General features: G+C 36.8%; 1 protein-coding gene across 1 annotated transcript in view; it reads right to left on the reverse strand.

The window, feature by feature from the left end:
- Positions 1–23106, reverse strand: part of LOC145987582 (putative glutamate receptor) — a 104925-nt gene that overhangs the window by 13432 nt on the left and 68387 nt on the right. The window contains exon 2 of the mRNA XM_083121930.1: positions 4434–4603. The gene's annotated coding sequence lies outside the window, so the exon portion shown is untranslated. The remainder of the gene's footprint in view (positions 1–4433; positions 4604–23106) is intronic.

A 23106-nucleotide genomic window follows, 5' to 3' on the forward strand; every position in this document is an offset into this window, starting at 1 on the left:
TTGACATAATGAATACTTAGAATAATCTTAATGTGCCTCCTTAATCTGGTTATCAGAATGCTCCTGCACATACTTTTAGTTCTTACTTGATACTTTGTGTAGGTGGGTTTCATGTGATGTCAGGATGCGCACAGCTGCCATGTTTGTGGCCCTTTTACAATCATCCATGGTCCAATCAGCATGCTCGTGGGCCCAAGCGAGATGAAGTCGGTGGTGACGGTCCATGAGGAATGGGTGACGAGTGGGTCGTCTGTTGTGTAACTTCATGCATGCTAGTGTGCACCGCACAGTTGCGTGGGATATGGGTGTTGTGCATCCACTGTTATATTGGTCCCGTAATTCCCAGATGCTGATGGTACATTCAGTTGTCATGAGCCGTTTGACTTGATGCTCTCCCTGCGGTGTCACCTTGCATACGGCCTCTTGGTGGTCCCATTTTCTTGCCACTCTCTGTACCTTGACTACACTGGAATGGGTGTATCCGACCAGTGTCACTGTTTGGTGATGCACCTGATGTTCGGGCATCCACAATCATGCCCTTTTGGAACAACAAATCCTGACCACCTCCCATTTTAACGTGCGCTGTTCGACTAACATGTACAGCCCCTGGCCAATTAGAAGCACCTCCAAACTTTATGCAAAATTTTAAGGATGTTATTATCTCGTTTAATTTTTTTGTTATTCTCTATTTCTTTTATTTATATTTTATTACATGAAATATTACATTGATTACATGTGAACCTTAACAAAAAAACAACAATTACTTGATACATTAATAGTTACAAATATAATTTCTTACTGTGTTTCTTGAATATTAGCTATATAATATGTACATATGACTGGAAGTCAATTTTAATATTTGGTTGAGCCGCCTTTGGTCTTTATCAGTGCTTGGATTCGTCTTGGCATACTATCAATGCATGCTTGTACTGTCTCCTTCATATGAGGATGGTGATTCCACACTTTAATTATTTTTTCAATTAGGCCAATTCTCGTCGTAATTGTTTGCTTTGCCACTTCTTTTTTCACTAGGTACCAAACATTTTCAATTGGGTTCATATCTGGAGACTATCCCGGCCAGGGCAAGATAGGGACATTTTCACTGTAGAAACTGTTTTATTGATTTTGTGGTATGGCATGAGGCTCCATCATAGGTGTCCGGAAGGTGGGGGGGGGGGGGGGCATGGCCCCCCTGGAAAATGAAAGTCAACCAATAATTATGTATTTCACACATATAATTTCATTTTAGCCACAATAATATGTGTTAATTATTGCATGAACACCATAAATTCAAATTTAAGCAATGTTTTTTTAGGGAACAACACTATTTTTGGGGAAAATGTGCCTTGTTTGCCCCCCCCCCCCTGGAAAGAAATACCTTCCTTGCCCCTCCCTGGAAAAAATCCTGCGGACGTCCATGAGGCTCGATCCTGCATGAATACGAACGGTTCTCCATTTGGGAACCATTCTCTTACTTGAGGTAGCAACTTTCTTCTAAGCACTTCCCTATACTGTTCTTGCCTCATTGTTCCTTGAACCAAATACAGACATCCTGTACCTTTGCCACTAATGACTGACCAAATCATAACTTTTATCGGATGTTTGACAGTCTGCACAACACAATCAGGATTGTATTTTTCACCTGGACGGACGTCTTCTCACAAACAGATTTATTCCCCAAGATTTCAAACGTGCACTCGTCACTAAAGCAAACAGATCTCCAAAAGTTCAAATCTTTTTCTTTGTGAGCTTTTGCCCAACAAAAACGTTTACGAATCATATCAGGGGTTAATTTTGGCTTCTTAGCAGGTCTGAGTGCCTTCAGGTTCATATCAGAGAGCCTACGCCTTACTGTTCTTTCAAATGCACGAACACCACTCTTTTTAAGTTTATCTTTAAGTTCCTTTGTGCTGGCAAATCTATTCATGAGGCAAATGTTCTTCAAACAGCGTAAGGATCTTGGAGTAAAAATTGTTTTACGTCCACATCTGTCCTTCTTTTGTGGCTCACACTGTCCACCATATTCAATTTTCTTTATTTGCCTCACCGATGCTTCAGACACATCAGATCGTCGAGAAATCTCACGATTAGAGAACATTTTTGACTTTATTAGTGTCTTAATTTTAGCCATCTTTCTCGATGTCAAGTCACTTTTTTTACCTATGACTCCCTAATGTTAATAATTAAATTAAAAAAATATACTGACAGTGTACAAAAACAATATCACTGCAAAATTTAGCACAAATACGATTCACTATTCGCAAGACGTCCTCCTCTCAACTCAGCTTGAATTGAACTGCGGCATGTTCGTTCAACAACAAAGACGTTTGGTGTTGGTGGTATTGTTTGTAACAACAGAACCTCCTCTTTTCATATTGTTCATTACAATAATCAAAGTTCAGCCACAAAGAACCCTATTGCAACATTTTAAATGTGAAAAGTAAGCGAACTGTTAAAATTGTCCACTGTGTCGAATTACATTACTATGTATTATTATTACTATTACAATTATTGTTATCTATGTTGTGCAAGAAAGTGCATTTGTATGTATTAGTCGTATTTGCCAGGGTTCAAATAATGTACAGGAAATTTTTCACTAATGGTAAATTTTGTATAATTTTCCCCTTCAAAACTATTATTTTTTTTAAAAAAAAATTGTGGTGCGTCTAATAATATGGCCAGGGGCTGTAGTATTGTGTCTATACATTCACCATGATACTTTCAGTCAGGGTGGTCATGTGATCAGAGCAGCTGCTGGGCCATTCCTTGTTGTTTGGAGGAGTGGCCGCAATTCAGTGAGCACTCAGTGTATTTTGAGTTATTTGTAGCAAAAGTCTGATCAAATTATATCTGGTGTATCTTTCATACACCACAGACTGGAACAACTGGAATGAGGGCTGGAGAACTTGTTCGGCAAAGCCAGAGTATAGCATTGTCATGTTGGAATGCTAATCCCATGTTTTTTTTACTACCATTAAGGCGAGGAGGGACAATTTCTCCTTGGTCTTTCTCGCTGGGGCAGCTGCTGATCACTGTTGCCAACTTCGCTCTTTTGAAGCCAGATCTGGCTCTTTCGTGCACTCGTTTGACTGTGAACTGTGGCACCCGCCCTCTGCCCCACTATGATGCCACCACTGGCTCCGGCCCAAAAATACCAACTTTTGCCATGAGAGTACATTTTGCACGTGACGTGATATTCGTATAGCTATAGGCTGCATCACCCACCTTTTGTTTTCTCCCCATGTATTTTTATATATAGCGCTGTGGCTAAGATGAAGATGACAATTTTGTTATCTGGGAACCCTTTATTTTCGATTTTATATTAACATCATTGGATTATTGAGATGGGTGATGCCGCCAAATCTAGGCGGTGAAAACTAAGAAAGAATAAATTGCCATCACTTTAAAGCTAACGGTAATAGCAGCACCCCTACCCCTCTGACAACTAAAATTACCCTAGTAGGCACTTTATGCAGCCTTCGTTAATCTAGCTCCTTGAAAGTCCTCTTTAGCTATATTAATGGTGAAATTTAGCTCTATTATGCACATCAGGTTTGGCAACACTGCCAGGATGGCCATAGGAGGCAAGGAGAAATGCACTAGGCTTATGGGACCATTATTTTATTCCTTCTCTCAGGAATATCAAACATCCGATGACGTAGAAAAGTACATGGACGGAAAAAGGACACGTAGAACTATGTCATAGCAGTAGGAAAAGTCGAAACTCCCATTTGATGAGCCGTAACTTGAAGTTTAATTTGATGTCCCATAAGGAATACATGGGATTCGGTAAATACTAATTCATCATATTTTTCAAAAATCATATAAGGCTAAATAATCAACTTAGGAAACCGCTTCCACTTGCCACATGGGGAGAAATTCATACTCTTCATTTCTGCCGGAGATCTTTTTAGTAGCATTGCTCATTCCGACGATATTGGAATAAATGCATGCCTGGCGCGTAATTGTCCCTCTTCGCCTTAAGTCTTTTGGTGGAAATTACTAAGTGTTTGTTGGGATTACTTTTATTTGTGCACTCCCTGAAGATATAATGGTAAAGCAGTCATCTGGGTTGGATCCCTGGTGGAGGCACATCTCACAGTGGTTCATATCCCACTTTAACTGTAGGTCAAGTCCTGGTGAACCTATCTAAAATTATGCTTGAATTGAGAATGGGAAACATTGTAATGTCCACATACTCAACAACATATTGAACTTGAAACCCTACATGCAAAAATGAAGAATTGAATATACTCTATTCATAGTAAATATATAAAATTTGTATGCTGACAAGGACTACATGGGAGAACAGCATGTGATGAACCTTGTTGCTGAAAAAGGTATTATCATCATCTGTAGGATGGAAATTTTGTTCCTTTCAATCGCTCTTGAAATGATGGAACAATTTTTGGTACAAAAAAATCTTTCCTTACCTCAGTAATAAATTGGAAGGAGTTGTTACATGATGGCAGGACAATTATAGGTGAGCAAGATTCAACAACTGTCCTTGAAAGTACATCTTCTGCACTTTGATTTTCAGCCACAACTTTAACAAATGTCCTTTCATTTAATTCCTTTTTCCATATAGCAATTGCTTCATTGTCTGCAAAAATAATATGTAAATAGATATATTCTGAAAGACTTATTTCAAGAGAAACATAGCAGGCAGTATACAATTTGCAATTATCTAGTAAGTTTAACCTTTAAGAGCATATAGCAAAAAAAGTGCAACATTTTCAGTATTTTTTAAAAATATCGCCTATGACGATCAAATGATACCTATTATGCTATGTATTGTGAATAGATTCATCAGTATCTACAATCTATGTTACACTTTCTGCTTCGTGCACCTTCTTACATGAACACATTGTGCTACTGTCAGTTATGTTTTTAATTTTTCTATCCAAGTGCCTTATGTAATATAAACTACATTATTCATGGACATGAAAAAAGTGACCATCATTTTATTGGTGACACTGTCAGATAAATAGAATGGTGGTTACTGAAAAACTCTTGCTCTGTGTTCCTCCTGCTCCATCTTGGTCATAGTAGAGGTGGTGTTATGAGTGCCATGTTCCATCTGCCTTTACCCTCCTCCCATATGGTTGTCGCCAAGTATATTCATTGATTAGGGGCTAGGTGAGCTCTAGAGCTGCTCTATGCAGGGATACTGTCGATAAATTTCCCACCTTAGAAAAGCTACTGCTGGAATCGAAGCTGGGTCACCCACGTTGCAGTCAGACATGTCACCGATGGGATCACCTTGACTCCTCCACCATTCACACACACACATGTAACTGACCACATTTTGAGTGTGTATGTATTCGTATATAGCGTATTCTAGGCTCACAGTCTGCCATGATAGATAATATATATATATATATATATATATATATATATATATATATATATAAATTATGGTGTATAAGTCTTCCATCCTTTTTAATTTCGCTTAGAGTAATTATCTCATACTGTTGGAAGAGTGGAAATGTTTCCTTCGTGTTTCCTTTCATCCAGTTACTTTATTTAGATGTTTCAACTTTGGGGAGCATTCCCTAAGTTGTAACGGGATCCAGAATCGAAGGAAAGTAACTGGCCTCTCATGAACCTGGTGAAACCAGTGGCGTACGCAAGGGGGGGGGGGGGTTACGGGGTTTAAACCTCCCCCTTGAGCTTGTGAAATGTTATGCAAAATGCTGTGGAAAAAAAATTAAATGGCCAATTTACCACAGTCAAAGATATGGGACAATACTATTACTACTACTACTACTACTACTACTACTACTACTACTACTACTACTACTACTACTACTACTACTACTACTAATAATAATAATAATAATAATAATAATAATAATAATAATAATAATAATAATTTGAATTATTATCTCCATGCAGCGCGGAGACAAGCACAGCCAGCATTCCAAACACATGCGTCTTTCAGAGAGAAAGCCTTGAAAATTAACAAGTATTCTTGAAAATAAAATATGAGGGAAACTATGATTTAAAAGAGAGAAAACTTGTTTTGTATCTCAGTTGCAACAATGTTCAATACACTGGCGTACGCAGGATTTTTTTTTCGGGATGGGCTGGAATAGTAAATGTGGATAGCACATGGCTTCGTTTTGGAGGGGAGTATGCATAATAAAATATTTAGTATTTTTGGAGCTTTTCAGTCTATTAAAATTGAATTCAAAGACAAAAATGGTAATCGGGACTCACTCGCATTTACACATTTTGATTTTTTAAAGTTCTTAACGGATTTTTATTTGAAAATTCTGATTTTCTCAAAATTTCGGTAGGGGCTGTAACTCCATCAGCCACCCCTCTACGTACGCCAGTGTTCAATGAACATGTATTTTTTTGTGTGAACAATGAGAATTAACTAAAGAAAGTTTTTGGTTCGTTGTAAGCGGCTAATGTATCTGTAGTGTTGCCCACGAGACGAGACTTTGGCCTGTCTCGTCTCGTGGAGTCTCGTGGAAATGCTGTCTCGTCTCGAAAATATTAGTTTGTCTTATGACACATGGTCAATCTCGTCTCGTCTCGAATTTTTAAAAGCCTGTCCCGTCTCGTCCCGTGGGCAACACTATGTATCTGCCTTCCCATTGTTTACCGCAGCATGTTTGAATGTCTCTCATTAAAATGTCTCACCTTGTAGACTAGATAAATATTCAAACGACAATAAGCTTAACTATTGTAAAATGTTTTGTTGGCAAGAACAGAGAGACAATCCAGATGTGAATTATCGGGGACATTTATGCGGGGAAGAAGCCCGGAAAAATTCCTACCAATTCCGAGATCGAACCCGGATCTCCAGCGTGGTTGTCAGACGCTCTACCGACCAGACCACCGCAGGTCCTTGGATGAGTTCCATACTTTGATTATTTTAATTTATTTTAATATATTTTCTTGTTTTTATGGATTTTCTTCACACTTAAAATGTCTCGCCTCGTTGACCAGACAATTAATTCGTAACAAAGAAACAAAAAAATGCTCCTAGAATTTGATAAAAATCGAATGACTAGAAAGTGATATTGTTCTACTGCTTTCGTAAATACTATAGTTATGTAGATCTCCACTACTTAATAGTAGTAGTAGTATTATTAGTAGTAATTCAGGTAATTAATTAATTATAAGTATTATTAATTAATTGTGATTATTATTATTTAATTAAAGTATAATAAAAGAATGGTAATGTGAATTTGGAGAAAGTTTTAGAAATAACTCCCCTTGATAAAATCCTGCATACGCTACTGAGTGAAACCAATTATACCTTATCCTGGGAATCTCTGGATCAAGGCCACGCATAATGGTACAGAAGGGGAAAAACAAATTGGCAGAGTGAAGCAGTACACACTGCTGCAAATAGCTGATAGTTGCGGTCGCTTTTCTCCCTCCACGCAATCACATCCCCTCATGATTCATTGGCCGAGCCCTCTTGAGTCACTACTTGGGCAGAGACTTGTTTTCTTTCGCTTGCTTCAGAGATTTCCGGGACAGAGAACAGAGAATATAGCTTACCGACGCACTAGGCGAACGCGTCTGTCACAATGTTTTGTTTATGGAAAATCCCCTTATGGCTTTCAGTGGGAAACAAGTTCTTCCGTCAGAAATACACTATCGCAGACGTTCTTGGTCATTCTAATCATATTTTAAGAACAGTTAAGGCACACTTATCTTGTGTATGTTGATTCATTAGTTCTCTGTTCAAATTATGTTGTATTCTAGAACTAGTGCAGTTTAAAGCCATAATACACATACACATTGCAAGTGCCAGACAATTTTCACGGAACAAACAACATCAAATTATAAAACTAGTAAAACAATACTAATATTTTAAAATTTCCCCTCACTTCTGATGTGCAATTAAATTAAGTGCAATTAGGTATAATTAACAATCGTTTTAAGAATTAAATTATGAGAATCAATAAAATAATAATATAGCATTTACAGCAAACAAATTCAATTCAATTATTGAATGGCGAGGTTCAGCCGGCGACTGTTCTGCCACCTAACCTACATAATGACTAGGCTTTCTACAACATATCTGTGGGTGACATCATCAATGAAACTTTCTGTGGTTTCCTTGTTCCCATCAGGTGACACCTTTACACAAGCTTGAAGCGTATTCTGATCCACCATACGTGTATTTCTTAATTTAACATTTATAAAAAAACGGACGATAATTTAAATTCGTTGATTGTTTTGACTTTTAATACTGAATCTCTGCTTATTATTACGAAAAAGCCAGAAAAAGTACGTTCCTACGTTAAATTAAAGAAAATGGATGATAGCCAAAGTCAACCTGGTTGCCAAATTTCTTAGCTATTTTGTGGAAATGCTCTACCACTGCCAGGTTATTGAAATTTTCGGGGAACTTTTTCAATTTCCATGGGGTGGGGGGAATTCCCCCCCCCCCGAATCCATCACTTCTTCCAATCTTCGACTGATACCAATAGTAAATCAACGTTATCGCCTTTCAATGAAGGGGTCCCAAGTTCGATACCCCGCGGAGGCAGAAGTGGTTCAGATCCCTCTTTAAACTGTAGGTTCAGTCTCGATTAGCCTTCCTGTGCATAAAGTGGACATAAAACCAAACGAGTAGCACTTCGCAGTCCGCTACAGTCTGATCGCCTACCTACTTACTACCCATGAACTTCTGCAACTTCGTTCAACGATGAAACTTTTTGGTGCTTTCCACGTCATCGGAATGTTACGCCGTAGTTTCTGATTCCTTTTTGCGACCGAGGATGGCCTTACTGTACAACCTTTCGTTGCACGGAAGAATACGACCCACGAACCTTCATCCAGATACCAGTCCCTTTGCCGGAACGAGGAAACCTGGGCCGTTGGGAAGAGGCGTGCTACGAATCCGTTGAATGGGCCTCTAGACATCGACTGGGTATACACAAAAGGTTCCACTGCGGCAGCAAAAACAACGAGGCGGTGAGGCAACATAAATAGATTATGCAGGTAATGTGAACATCGTTTATCTACTTTGGTGCGGCGATTGCATGATTGATTAATTTAGTTTATTTTACTTCGCCTTTCTGTCACTTTTGTCTAATCGCGAGGATGGGAATGAGTTGGATATGATGGTATTGATGAAGTGACACTCACAAAGAACATACATGTCCAGTCCGGGATTCAAACCACGCACCTTGTAACAATGACGTTTTTGCGTTCGTATAATACGTGTTAGAAATAGCATAGAGCAAGTGTAGGAGTAGCATAAAGTTACTCTTCAATTAATGGTAACTGTTAATATGGTTCTGCTTTTGTAACTTTGAAAGAAGTGACGTAATGAAGCTTGTTTACCATTTAAATAATTTAAGTCTTTGTGAGAGTATTCAAGATATATTTCACGTTACAAACTGAAATACAGGGATAAATTTAGATATGCACGTGAAATATGAACTGGTTTAGGGCAGGCTTGTTAAAGGTCCAGGAATTTTTAACAAATTCAATTCCGGTCTAGGGGAGAAAATCAGCAAGTGTAAATGGGTTATAGACCTTAAAGAACCTTTTTATGTTTAAAGTATTTCAATTCGGTCCAGGACCTTTTTTCCGGATCAATTTAAATACGGTCCAGGAACCTTTTTTCAATGAAACAATACGCAATTTCTACCTAATTTAAATTGGACGAGAAGAAAGGTTCCTGGAGCTTAAACAACCCTGGTTTAGGGTACTTGACTAATGACTACTGATGTCCCTTTTTTGACACATTTTAATTTTTGCCTTTATGTACGAGTTTTTGCTCCAAAATTCAAGGTCTATAGGGAAATTTTCTATTTGGAACGAATAGTATTAGTATATTCACTTACAATATCTGCTGCAATCGACAATGATGACTTCTCGCCATTGCCTGACGCGGATCAAGTTCCCAACAAACTTTCGGACGATGAAGTCTTCGTTGCTACCGCTTCTGGCATGATGTGGAGCCAGAAATAGTAAGTACAGAAGTAACTTGAAATTTACGAGCTTTTGAGACATAGTCATTTTCTCTTTCCTTGGCGGATTCAAGAGTGTATACTTTCAATTGCAGACTTGCTTCGGATTCATATATTCCTCAAAAATCGTCTTGATTCCTGTTCGGTGTCTTTCCTGCAACAACCGTGAAGAGCTTACTCTAACTAAATTAAGCTGTCGCACTTATCGAATCGAATTTCTCTTCTGCCTTGAACATATTCCTCGACTCCATCAGCAGTCACTCCGTGAGGTTGACCTTAGCCCACTTGTCACTCTATCTTCTTATTCACACACTCCATGCAAACAAACCACTGACAGCTCTGACTTTACATAAGCGAAGAAACTCATTCTACAAGAGATTGGTATGTTTACCATTCTAACGTTCTTGATTTCATGTCAACGATAAAAGTTTTGCACAATTGTTGAAAAGTTACATTTTCATTAATTTTTGTCGCTTTAGGTACCCTTATGCTCGGACAATATCCGTCCGCCTGCGTGTTTCAACTATCAGTATTTCAGAAACTACCGCAGCTTCAAATTTGACTGATTTAGAAAATGCGCCATAAATTGCATGGGTCGGACCCTTTGTTTGGCATTCAGCGACAACAACCGATCTTAAGATAAGATTTCCTAAATGTGTCGCCCGACGCAGCCTACTCAATACAGAGTTTGTAAAGCAGTGACATGGAATGTAACTTTTCTGACTAAATCTGACTGAATTTTCATCAAGATCCCTCCCCCTCGTAATCAGAGGTTGTTCGCATGCCTAAGTTCACGGATATGTTACAGTTCGCTCATTCTTTCGAGGTTTTATCTCGGAATGAGATTCCTGTGATTTTGAAGACTAACTTAAGTGAACCTTAAATTGTAAATCGTAAAGTTAATTTAGCGGTGGCTGGAAGCTCTTGAACTGGCACTTAGCCTCCTACAAGGGTGGCACAAGATTTCACCCGGGCAAGGTGGATTTTTGACCCCTATTCCACACTGCCTCTCCCAAATTTCTTCCTCCTTCGTCCAATAAAAAAAAAAATTACCATGTTATGTATTTACGGTTTTAATGACAAAAGATGATAGCTTTGTTTTTAAAATACTGTAAGTATTACTTTTAAAGAACACGTTTATTGTAGATATGTGTTTATTTAATAAATACATAATTATATCAAATTAACAATAATCTCTTAGCTTAAACTGAAACATGATTTTACAATATATTTATTATGTTACATAGCAGTAACTTAAATTAATTCTTATCTACACAAATCCAACTCTTTTTAAAACAAAAATCACGCTTACGTAATCAGAAATAAGGTTCTGAAGCTAATTGTGTGGGCGCGCCTGGCCTTCTATGGGTCTAGGATATCAATCAAATACAGCGTTTCTTTATTCTATATTATTCACAAATATTCTCTTAAAGAGAAGAATCACAGTTCACTGATAATCATGAACTATAAACATATATATATAAAAATCGCCCTTTATGTTGTTCCTTATGCCTACAATAGTACTGCGTTGCTCTATATATTTTTTAAATTTACAATAAAATGTCGCTGTTCATCCCCTTCGGACATGGCCGTAGACAGGAAATGTTTTCGGGGGGGGGGGGTTCATCCATAATTGTTCCCATGGGCGTCGCGAGAAATTTGAATAATAGTAATAATAACAATAATTATACAATAATAATTAAAATTTCATAATAATAAAACAATTTATTCCATAATAATAACAGGCCTAATAATAATAACAATTATTATTGTTGTTGTTGTTGTTGTTGTTGTTGTTGTTGTAACTGCCCCTGTTGTTGTTATATCCTTGACGGGGCTTACTCAATCTAGCAGACGAGTGAATATCCAGCACAAGTTGATTTTTTTTTTGTTTTGTTTTTAGGTTTCATACAGTGTGTACTGAAATCCACAATTATTATAGTTTGTTATTAAATTTTAGATACCTTTAAGAAAAAGCTTTAAAAGTCTGATGAAAATTTTAGTCACAATGTTTTTGTTGTTTTACCTTAAAACTTAATTTTTGGAATTTTGAAAAGTGTGGAACCAGTTATTATTTTTAAAAAAACTTAGCCTGGTGCATGGATTGTCTCAATCGCGAATGTAGTGCGCTACGAAATTGGAGATCCTAGGTTTGAACTCCTATCAAGGGGATTTTCAACTTTATCGAACAGGGAATTACAAATTTGGAAAGGGAACTTTGGGACAATCATAAGTGAATTTTCAGTCTATATTCCTTGTGAAGCAGGAACAAGACTGGAAAGAGGACAGCAGAAGTGAAAATGGAGGGGTCGCGGGTGAGTTGCGATTCCAGGAATAAATCCTGTTTCACTCAAGTTTCAGAATTCCAAATGTATGAAAATTCTAGCTTGATCGTTTCAACCTTGTCTCCTTGTATTTTGTGATGCTTCGAAAAAAAATTGGAAAATGAGTTACAGATTTTGGTTTCTGAACTTCCATTAATCCAACATGTCAGAAGTTTCGGGGGGGGGTTGAACCCTAGAAACCCCCCCTCTAAATACGGCCATGCCTTCGGAGTAGCTACTCCATCTCATGGTATATGCACATCTCATGCTTAAAAAGAACGACGCAGAAGTTCCTGTTCGAGCAAACAACAAACTGTTCGGTTGCCATGGCAACACTCTGCAAATTGCTCTCCCCCCTTTGCTCTTCTTCCACCGTCGGTTAAGTTAATGAAATTGGAGCAAATTGACCAATGTTCTCAGAAAGAGCCTGTCATTTGATTTAGGAAATTGATCCAAGGGGAAAACTTCATCTTTGAGAACCAAGGAAGGAGAGACCAAGTACAAGAGCGAAATAATTTATTTCTACTTTGCACGAATTTAACGCATGTTAAACTCCAGTCGTGAAGTACCGGTACGAAATTTGCTCCAAGCACGACTTACGTTAAAAATAATGTAGTACATGCTACGAATCTTTGATCAGTGATCAAGTTGAAATATTGTAGATGAAATAAATACAAATACTCAGGATCGACTCTAGGTGGGTGCCGGACCTGGACCATACAATATACGAGGGGCCTATAACCAAAATGTTTCACAGGTCTGAAAAGAACAACAACAGATTTATTCGTTAGTTTGAAGTATAAGCATCCTATGTAATTACAATTTAAATATCATTCCAATCAATAAACAATTAATTCATATATTCTTCTTGTTTTAACCTAATAAAAGTTTCTAAGTTAGTTTTTCTTTAAATTTCCAATGTGCCACTGGTACGACGTGCATTATGTTAAATTTTTCCTATTAAAGTGTCAATTTTTAATCATATCCAACATCTTTCTATTTCAAAATTAATTTCTATTTACTTCTAATTTGGACGCTGCACAGTGATCCGGAATGCGAAAAAAATCGGCAAAAATCAGGAGCTCTCTATTTGACCTCTAAATCAATACAAATGTGTAAGATTAGCAATTTTAAGGAATAATTTACAATTTGAGTCCACAGAATTCACATGAGATTGATGATTTTCATTTTTATACAAAATGTATAATTTTGACCTATTTCAATACACACTTGAAACCACAGTAAAACTAAACAATACACTTGGAAACCGAAATACATTTCCAGAAATAGATTAAATAATAACAAAAATAATGAAACTAAGGATTATAATGATAGTAATAAAATTATAACAATAATAATAATAGTAATAATGTGAGAAGTATCGTTAAAATGAATTTATGCGCAATAAATGTTTAAAGCGAGGAAAACATACTTCCTATCAAATCACTTTCAAGATATATTAATATCTTTTAAGGCATTAAATAATATTTATTTACTAGTTCCGATATCTTTCCTTCTTCCTTTAAATGTACTTGGGTTGTGAATACGAGTTCCTTAGACGTATTTTCCCAGCGAAGCTCTTCAGTTTATCTCCTATTATTTCTGTCGCTACTTTCTTCAAATCTGCTTTTGAGAATGCATAGAGTAAAGAAAAAGCAAGTACAAACATCACATTCTTTAAAAAGTCAACTGAAATTATTTTTAAGAAAATTATCTTCTTTTCGGCAACATTTTTCATATCCTTAAAATGCTTTGCTGCAGCACCGCGACACATCAGCACTAAAGGTCGTAACACAATCTTAAGCGATATATTTAAAATGTATAGAATCTAACACGAATGAAACAAATGATTAACTTGATAATTCCTATCTTCATCAGATTTTTCAGGAATAATGTTTCGTGGATTTCTATGACACACCATCACCATTAACCCGCAAGGACACGTGAATGGGTAAAAACGACCAAAAAGATTTTGAAATATTTCTTTCATCTTTACTAATGAGCGTGCCTGAGGCGACCCTTCTCAATACCTTCCCAGTAAACACTTTCAAATGTCATTACCTTGAATCAGCTATGAGGCTTCGTTAGTTGCCCTCACAGGGCCGTAGAAACATCGCCTCTGTAAATTCCACCCACACGTCCGCTCCTGCGTTTCTACTTGGTATTTAAACATGATCTTTTCTCTCATTTTTATCAATTGTCAAATACAATAAAGATGTTCAAAACTAATACAATTAGTTTAACCAATAAAGATATTTTTAATCAAATGCTTTAATGTAATTTTAACTCGGATTTACGAAGTTACTTTGCTTCTGGGTAATATTTACACAGACGAGTCTTTGGGGAAAATTTTAGGAAGGGTGTTGATGAAGGTTTTGGAAGACGTTGTTGGGGACGTTTAATAACTTTCTGTTACACTGCACTACTTCTATATGCATTAAGCATCAGCTGATAGCGAAATCGGAGACGACCTATTCCCTTAATGCTCGCACACGTGACCGCGTTTGGTTCAGGGTTGCCAGCTGACCCATTAACAACGGAGCACGCGTCCAGAAAAAAGCTAAATTTGTCAAAAGTAGCAAAACTTTTCTCCCGTGCCGTTTTCACAATACTTTAAAGTATCCTTTGCTTTAGAAATCGTCGCGGGAAATAGCGGCGAAAGCTATGTTAACTCAAGATAACTTTTGTATTTTCAAGTCAAAAATAAAAACATTATATTTTATTGTAATTCAAATATGTGTTCCTTTTCTGTGCATTACTGAGAAGTTGTGAGTCTACCTAGCACAATTATATTGTTCGGCAAAAAAATAATTGCTACAACAAGTTTTAAAAACAAGTACAAGATATAATCCGAAAATTCCGTTTTCACGAACCGCCATTTTGAGGCCCGAAAATAAGGACAAATAATAAGTTTAGAGAAAAAATTTAATGGCAGTTTCATGCCTCATTTAGTTGTTTACAGAGGTGGTAATGTTTTATCCCCTTAAGGAAAAGTCAAAATTTCTGCTTTTGTCGATTTTTTTCGCATTCTGGATCACTGTGCGCTGGAGTGAATTTACATTGTTTCATATAAAATAATATTTTCACTTCATGATTTCATTTCATAATTAAACGAATAGTACATATAAAGTATTTTTTATTGAAATATTTGAACACGATTTTTATGTAGTGCTTTGTTTAGAACAGGATTTCAGTAGTTTTAGATATTTTAAAGTATGTCAAACAACCCATGACTGAAGTCTAGAAAACTGAGATTATTTGCTTGCTTAGAAACACTAGCGTATGAGTTTCTAACTCATAACAATAACAAACCGTACGCAATTAATTCAATCTGGCGCGGGCGGGGCCCCCTGAACCGCGGGGCCTTGGGCAGGTGCCTCAGTTGTCCCTCCCTAGGGCCGGTTCTGCAAATACTACAACTCTTCCTTTGTTCATTTTTCTATAGTTAAAGAATTTTCTCTTGGCTTAGAAAATATCGAATTATAATCAATGGCGCCTGCAGAGGGGGCCAGGAGGTCACTTCGCCCCCCCCCTCCTCCCCGAGGTATTTCGAAAGGATTCATATAATTCAAATTTTGAAATTGTACAATGAAAACATAGAGAGCTGCCATGAAAGACAACAGATTAAGTGCCCATGAAAATTATCCTAGACCCTGGAGGAAAGCCCCAGTCCACTTTTCCCCCACTTTAAGCACGGCTGGTCTCTCTCAGAAAAATCCTGGGGGGCGGCTTTGCTTATCATTAAGAGGGTAGTGCAAGGTGCGGGTACACAAAGTGCCAAAAAGTGTGGGGACAACTGTCCGCCACGCCAGTCCTTATCACCGTCACTGATCATAGAACATACAATTCGTCCTCAACTTGACTTAAAACATTTACATAGCTGTAGAGAGTCATTCTGTACACGTACACCCCACGGCAAAAGAAATAGTAGGCGAATTATCCACCATTTTCATTCAGTCTGTTTTTCACAGGGTGGTGGTGATGAATTGAAATAGAAAAACGTCAATAAGTGTGCTTCGAATCAAAATAATTCCGTTCCTTAAAACAACACAGAATGTAGAATAAAAGAGAATGAAAATAATGATAGACACTTGCCTACCATTATCTTTGCCGCTTGCTATACAAGCACACCAGTATTAATTCTACTCCTACCCATGTACAACAACATTCGTTTATAGCAACGAAAATATATGTTGCTTACAGGCACGTATCTAGGAATATGTTTGGGGGAGGGGGTCCCAACCAAGTGTCTCAGGAATAATAATAATAATGTTTATATTAAAATAATTATAAATCAAATTAGTACTAATTACAATACATAAATTAATATTATATTATTATTATTACACGATTAGGTAAAAATACTATAAGAATAGAGATATAAGAGTGCATATTCATTACTTAGCTTACCTGTAGTTAATATCGGAATAATTTACATAAAAACAAATGCCCTGGCAAATGAAATTAATGTCAAATAGATGAATAATTGATTATTTATCGAATAACAAAAATGATGTTACATGTTTGGAGAAAAGTAAGTTTTTGATTAAAATTTTATGCATATTATTTTGAGTAGTTGTGTACATAAATCTTCTTTGTAATGTCATTCAAAGCCGTATGATCTCAATATAATCCTTGCCTTGTAAAATGTTCAGAGGAAATTATTAACCATTGATTATGCAACAAATGCTAATATTTTCATTACTTAATTTTAGTACTGGGTGAGTCTTTCGGCGGAGTTCGGACCCCTGTACCCCCCCTTAAATACGTCCTTCCTGTCCTTCAAAGCCGTATGGTCCCAATATAATCCTTGTCTTACAATAAGTTCAGAGGAAATTATACAACAAATGCTAAACGAGTACATTTTCATTATTTAATTTTCGTACCTAATAAGTCTATCGGGTAAGGGGGGGCGAACCCCCTAAATACGTCCTTCGTGTCCTTCAAAGCCCTATGATTCCAATATAATCCTTGTCTTCCAATAAGTTCAGAGGAAATTATACAACAACAGCTAAACAAATATGTTTTTCATTATTTAATTTTAGTACTTGATAAATCTTTCGGGGGGAGGGTCCGGGCCCCCTGGACCCCCTAAATACGTCCTTGGTTGCTTACTGTTTTTAGTCTGCCCGTTACGTGTTTGCAACCAGATCGCTGTGAACAATTTATCGGTAACAGTTTCATACATCAGAGACACATTTCTTCAATTTTACACAAGAAACTACTTACAGAAATGAGTTTCTCCAAGATTTACAACGTTCGTCGAAGTTTTTTCTTTCATCGTGGAATATATTTGACCGGGAAATCATGTATTTTTCAAGAGAAATAGCTCACCGACGCACAATTGCCATTGCTTTCATTTGCTTGCCCAACGACAACCGGATGCTGCGTACGTTTCATGACGTAAGCCCCTGTCAGTGTTTCAAACCCCCCGTTTTTTTTACTATGCTTGCCTAACGTAACCAAACCTAACCTAACCTTATCAGAAATGGTTCGTGGGGCTATCCGTGAATGGTTTGTTGGGCTATCAGTGTATGGTTCGTGGGGCTATCCGTCAGCTACCTATGCATAATGTATAATTTCCACCGGTGATGAACACGATAGTAGGTATTTTTCGGTGACGAAGGTTGAAACACTGCATACCCACAACTTGAGTCAAGATAAGCCCGCCATATTGTGTGTTCCGGAAGCGAGAAAGGAATAAAAAAAAAAAGCACTCAGAATGTGAAAAATTGAGTTTGTTTTCGTGTAAAAAGCATAATGGCACCTTGAACTATGTTCCGCAATACACAATTGGTAAGTACGAACCATGCGAAACACAAAATATCCGATTTTAATGTGTCTCCGATGTATGAAACTGGTACCCAATTTATCTGCTATGCTACTGACAAGACTTGCATTGAAATTCCCTTAACTAGGGCAAACTAAAAACCTTAAAATCGAGAATGATATATATTTTTTTATTGAGTAACATTTTTCTGCTACATTACGTTCATTTCCTATAAATTATTTTAATTTAAAATACAAATCCCATATTGCAGTCGGTTCTAGTTAAGCATGAACAATGTTATTAATCTGTCTCGACGGGTTGGTAACTAAATGTCTGTCTGTAAACAACGGGGTGCGACACCAGCGCCCTGCGGTGTTAATTTTTGGCAGTTGGCGCGAATACTCGTACAAGTTCTAGCGACTAGAAAAGTGTGTCGGTATTTATACGTTAACTTGATGACTTAACAAGCAAATTAGACTATAATAATATTCTCTCCGTGTGTATACATTATGTTTGTGATGTGCAAAAGTTCGTGTGCGTGTGTATCGATCGAGAAATAACAGTTTGTCGTGTAAGGTCTTTTTTGTGCACTCAGATCGTCACTTCAGGTAAGAAATTAACAACATAAATGTTAAATTAGTGTTCTGTTCTGTTGCTTACTACAGAAAATCGTGCAATATTTTCATTTCGTTAATCGTTACCTCCAGAGGCTGCTTGCGCACCCCTTAATTTTTTCCGAACCCCCTTCAGCACCCCTACGTTCAACTGAAAACCCTAATCCTTAGGCCAGTCGCACACCGGATCCGACGCGACGAGTTATTTTGTTGCAAACCGACTCGAGGGAACGTTTAACATGGGACTCTTACAGGGGCGGCGCCAGAAATTTTCGACCGGGTGGGCAGAAGCTACATATTGATAGATTAGGGTGGGCAGTATAAATGTAAGACCATATATAGTATATACTAGTATTTGTATGTAAGACGTATGTATCTCCTCTCTCTTACACTCCCGATTTTCCTCTTACTTCTTTTTCCTTTCCTTTTCTTGTTTTCCTCTTTATTATTTTCTAATCTATTCTCGCATCTTGTTCCATTTCCTTTCGCTTTGTCTCTGATGGACACAATTATTTCAAGGAAGTGTTTACCCATGCGCAGCCATACATTCTAATCACATTCCTTCATGGATGTTAATACAGTGAAATAAATGTGAATTAGGTTTAAGCTTGTGTTGCAAATACAAGGCACATACTTGAGTTTATGTATTTGGCGACAGTGATAGAAAGTGCGATGGTAGACAACCGTGAAGTTTCTCGTAATTTAAATGCATGTTCCTGAGCATAGTATTTTCATCGTATGAGTTTTTGACTGAAAGAGTTTTCTTACTCCTTGAGGGTCACTTTTCTTATCATACAAGGTTTGTACACTGACAAATCTATCTGAATGCTTGTAGTAGTGGCGATTGGGAGCCAACATTTGAAGGGCAAGGACAATATACGTTTTCTTGGTAGAAAAGGCTTAGCATAAAAAGGCCATAGTGCGGGGGCAAAATGTGGCGGGGGGAACTGCATCCTACACTTCCCTCTCCTCCTAATCACCGCCACTGAATGTTTGGATTAAAATAAACGTCTTATTAGGAATGATTTAAAACACACGCGGAAAACCAATTTTTTGTTCCTTGTCCATGAAGTATTCCTAGGCTAATGAAAGGCTATTTTGACAAAATATCACTCATAAGTAATAAAAAAAGTAAGATTGAAAAATCTGTTCAGAATTGAAGAAATTATTAGTTAAGTTGCTATTCGTTTTCTGAACTGCCATGTTACTAATGCGGGAGAAACAATACACGTATGGTTACATGAACATATTTTTTGAGGTAACAAAATGATTTAGGACACAAGGAATTCATTGAAGTTGATCACCGTACCAGTAATAATTCATCTATTTTTCATAGATGCCTTGGGTTGCATGGCATGACCATTTCGAACACACTAGAATGTCAACCTCTATCCTATGCAGCATACTCTGAAAACTTTATTCTTTCAGGGCAACGAGTCCCTGGCGCCTGGAACCACTGTCAAAGTAATAATTCATGAGGGTTTATATTTTGAGTGTCAGCACTTGTTTGTTTTCGCTTCTTCGTTACTTTCATCTAATCACCATTGAACTTTACCGTCGTTATTATCAAAATTAGAGCAGAAAAATGACTTAAAATAAAACAAATCAATGGAGTTTGATTAGTTCATACCTCTTAGAAAGTTGAGGTGGTAGTTTCAATTGCACAGCCTTTCATTAGTGGATCAAGGCAGCTAATTACGTGAACAATGACATTGTTTTTCGAAAGTCTCAAATATTTGTCTCAGGCAATCACCCTCTTAAAATGGACGCATCTTCTGTGGTGATAAAATGACACGTTTGGTGCGATTTCTTTCTGTATATTTATTCCCCAATGGCATAACGCTGTCACATTAAAAATGAAGAGGCCCTGTGTTCGATTCCCCCCTCCTCTGGTGGAAGCACAATGCACACTGGTTCGGACTACGCGTTAAACTGTAGGCTTAGTCCCGATTAGCCTATATGAGCATAAAAGTGGGCTTAAAAACAAACTTAACAAAATCGTCTTCTGGATGCTTCGTGACATAACATTTTTTCCTTTACTTCAGCTGCATCTACAGATTCTGTTGACATTTTCGGCTGATTCATGTGGCAAAATTTATGTGTGGAACGAAGATTTCTATATAGGATAAGCCAGTCATTAGCAATTGAAAAATTCTGTAGCTTTTTCCATACATAACTGGTTTATTAAAATTTATTTACTTAGGTATTGTAGTGATTATTGTGATTCCTAGTTATTAGTAGAACGAATATAAAGTTGATATTTCGCATACCATATTGATATTTGAAGATGACAGGTATACCTATAAAAATTGTAATGAAATAAAATAAGGGATACTTCTGGAATTTAAATGCAGAGCTAATTAAAACTATATTGTACTCTGATCACATCACATCCAGCTTCGGCCGAGATCAACAAAGTATGGGGCCCAAACTCCACACCCCCTATACGCCTTCATGGCGTGGTGCAAAGCATAGGGGAGCACTTTACATTACTTTTTTTATTATACTCTCTAGCATACTTAAACCCGAAGGTTTATGCTGCAGCAACACAAGCCTTCCATCTGTCCCTATCCGGAGCCTCCTAAGCCTACTAGCTGCTTTTAATCATGGAAGTATTCATTTGATCACAGTTTTTGTTTCTATAGCTCTAGTAATTACTTTCACTTTCTAATGACAAAATTGACTTTTTATGGGTTGATAATATGTGAACATTTCAGCATAGATAATATTCACAAGTAAAATATATATGTTATGTACACCAGAATACACTCATTTATTGAATCATTCATATATCCCCAAGTATATGTACTTATTGAATTTGATTGGGTGGGCAATCGGGTGGGCACAGGAATTTTTGGGTGGGCGCTTGCCCACCCGTGCCCACCCCTGTCGCCGTCCCTGGACTCTTATGAGCCGCCGCACACCGGACGATACAATGGACTCGAGTCACCTCGAGTCACGTTGCGACGAAACAGTGAAGAACCCGGGAATTTGGTTTCGGAGGAGCACGATGCAACAAAACGCTCTGCGCATGCGCGAATCCTTTCCTTAATAAGGACAAAATTGATGTGCTATGGAATGAGGTGGCACAGGAGATGAATTACATTACGTCAAAGAAATAGACTTATTAGAAATTATCTTGTAACGTACAAAACATTTCATAAATTGTTCAAGAAAACTATGTTCAGGGCAGTTTGATATTTATCCCTCGAATAACTATGTGGTTGCAGCAGGCGAATTAAACTTTTTCCTTTTTTGGAGGGAAGCAGCGTTTAAAGTGAGCCGCAATGCACCCGAACTCCATTCTGGCAAAACTCAGTTCCTGCTGCGACATTGGACATCCATTTTATTTATTTAATGCACCATACAAAAGTCCATTCCTTGTTACATTAATTCTTATAAAGAATAGATGAAATGGATAAAAACTAAATTTGTCTCTTGTCGGTGGAAATGTAGAAAAAATTATATATTGCAGTGAGTTTAAGATTTCGTTTAAGATGCAAATGAGAACCTAATTTCCTGAAATGACAGATGTCATAGATCTTGTGTTTATACATTTACTTTAGATGCAATAATAATAAAATTCAATGTTTTTTTCAGGCGTACCGGTAACCTTTATATGTGAGAATGAAACTAAAAGAATTTTATTTTAACGAAAGAAGTGTGTGTTTGTATGTGAGTACATGTATGCATGATCATTAGACCTCGGATTTTTAGGTTCTAAAAATGTACTTTTAGGTTCCTAAAATAGGTTCTAAAAATCCTGAAATAGGTTCTAAATATTCTAAAATAGGTTCTAAAAATCCTAAAATAGGTTCTAAAAATTCTAAAATAGGTTCTAAAAATTCTAAAATAGGTTCTAAAAATCCTGAAATAGGTTCTAAAAATTCTAAAAAAGGTTCTAAAAATCCTAAAATAGGTTCTAAAAATTCTAAAATAGGTTCTAAAAATTCTAAAATAGGTTCTAAAAATCCTGAAATAGGTTCTAAAAATTCTAAAAAAGGTTCTAAAAATCCTAAAATAGGTTCTAAAAATCCTGAAATAGGTTCTAAAAATTCTAAAATAGGTTCTAAAAATCCTGAAATAGGTTCTAAAAATTCTAAAATAGGTTTTAAAAATATTAAATTAGACTAAAGGAATCCTGAAGTACGTAGGTTCCAAAAAACTTAAAATGGTTTTTAGTTCCTGAAAAATACTAATTAGATACAATTGTTAAAAACAAAATTTCAAAACGACCGTGAGAAATTTTAATAGATATATAACCATCAAAAATATTAATTTTCTAACCAAATGTTTTTCAAAATGATCCACTAATTGTTGTAAAACTAATCATTAGCAATTTTGCTATCTAGAGTATGTTTCAAACAAGTTATTCATTGAATTTTTTCCTTACGAAACAGAACAAATACCTCTGTGTGATGTAACAATAATATCAAACCTTAAAA

This window comes from Lepisma saccharinum, chromosome 5 (assembly GCF_977018435.1).
Source record: "Lepisma saccharinum chromosome 5, izLepSacc3.1, whole genome shotgun sequence".
Classification (NCBI taxonomy): Eukaryota; Metazoa; Arthropoda; class Insecta; order Zygentoma; family Lepismatidae; genus Lepisma; species Lepisma saccharinum.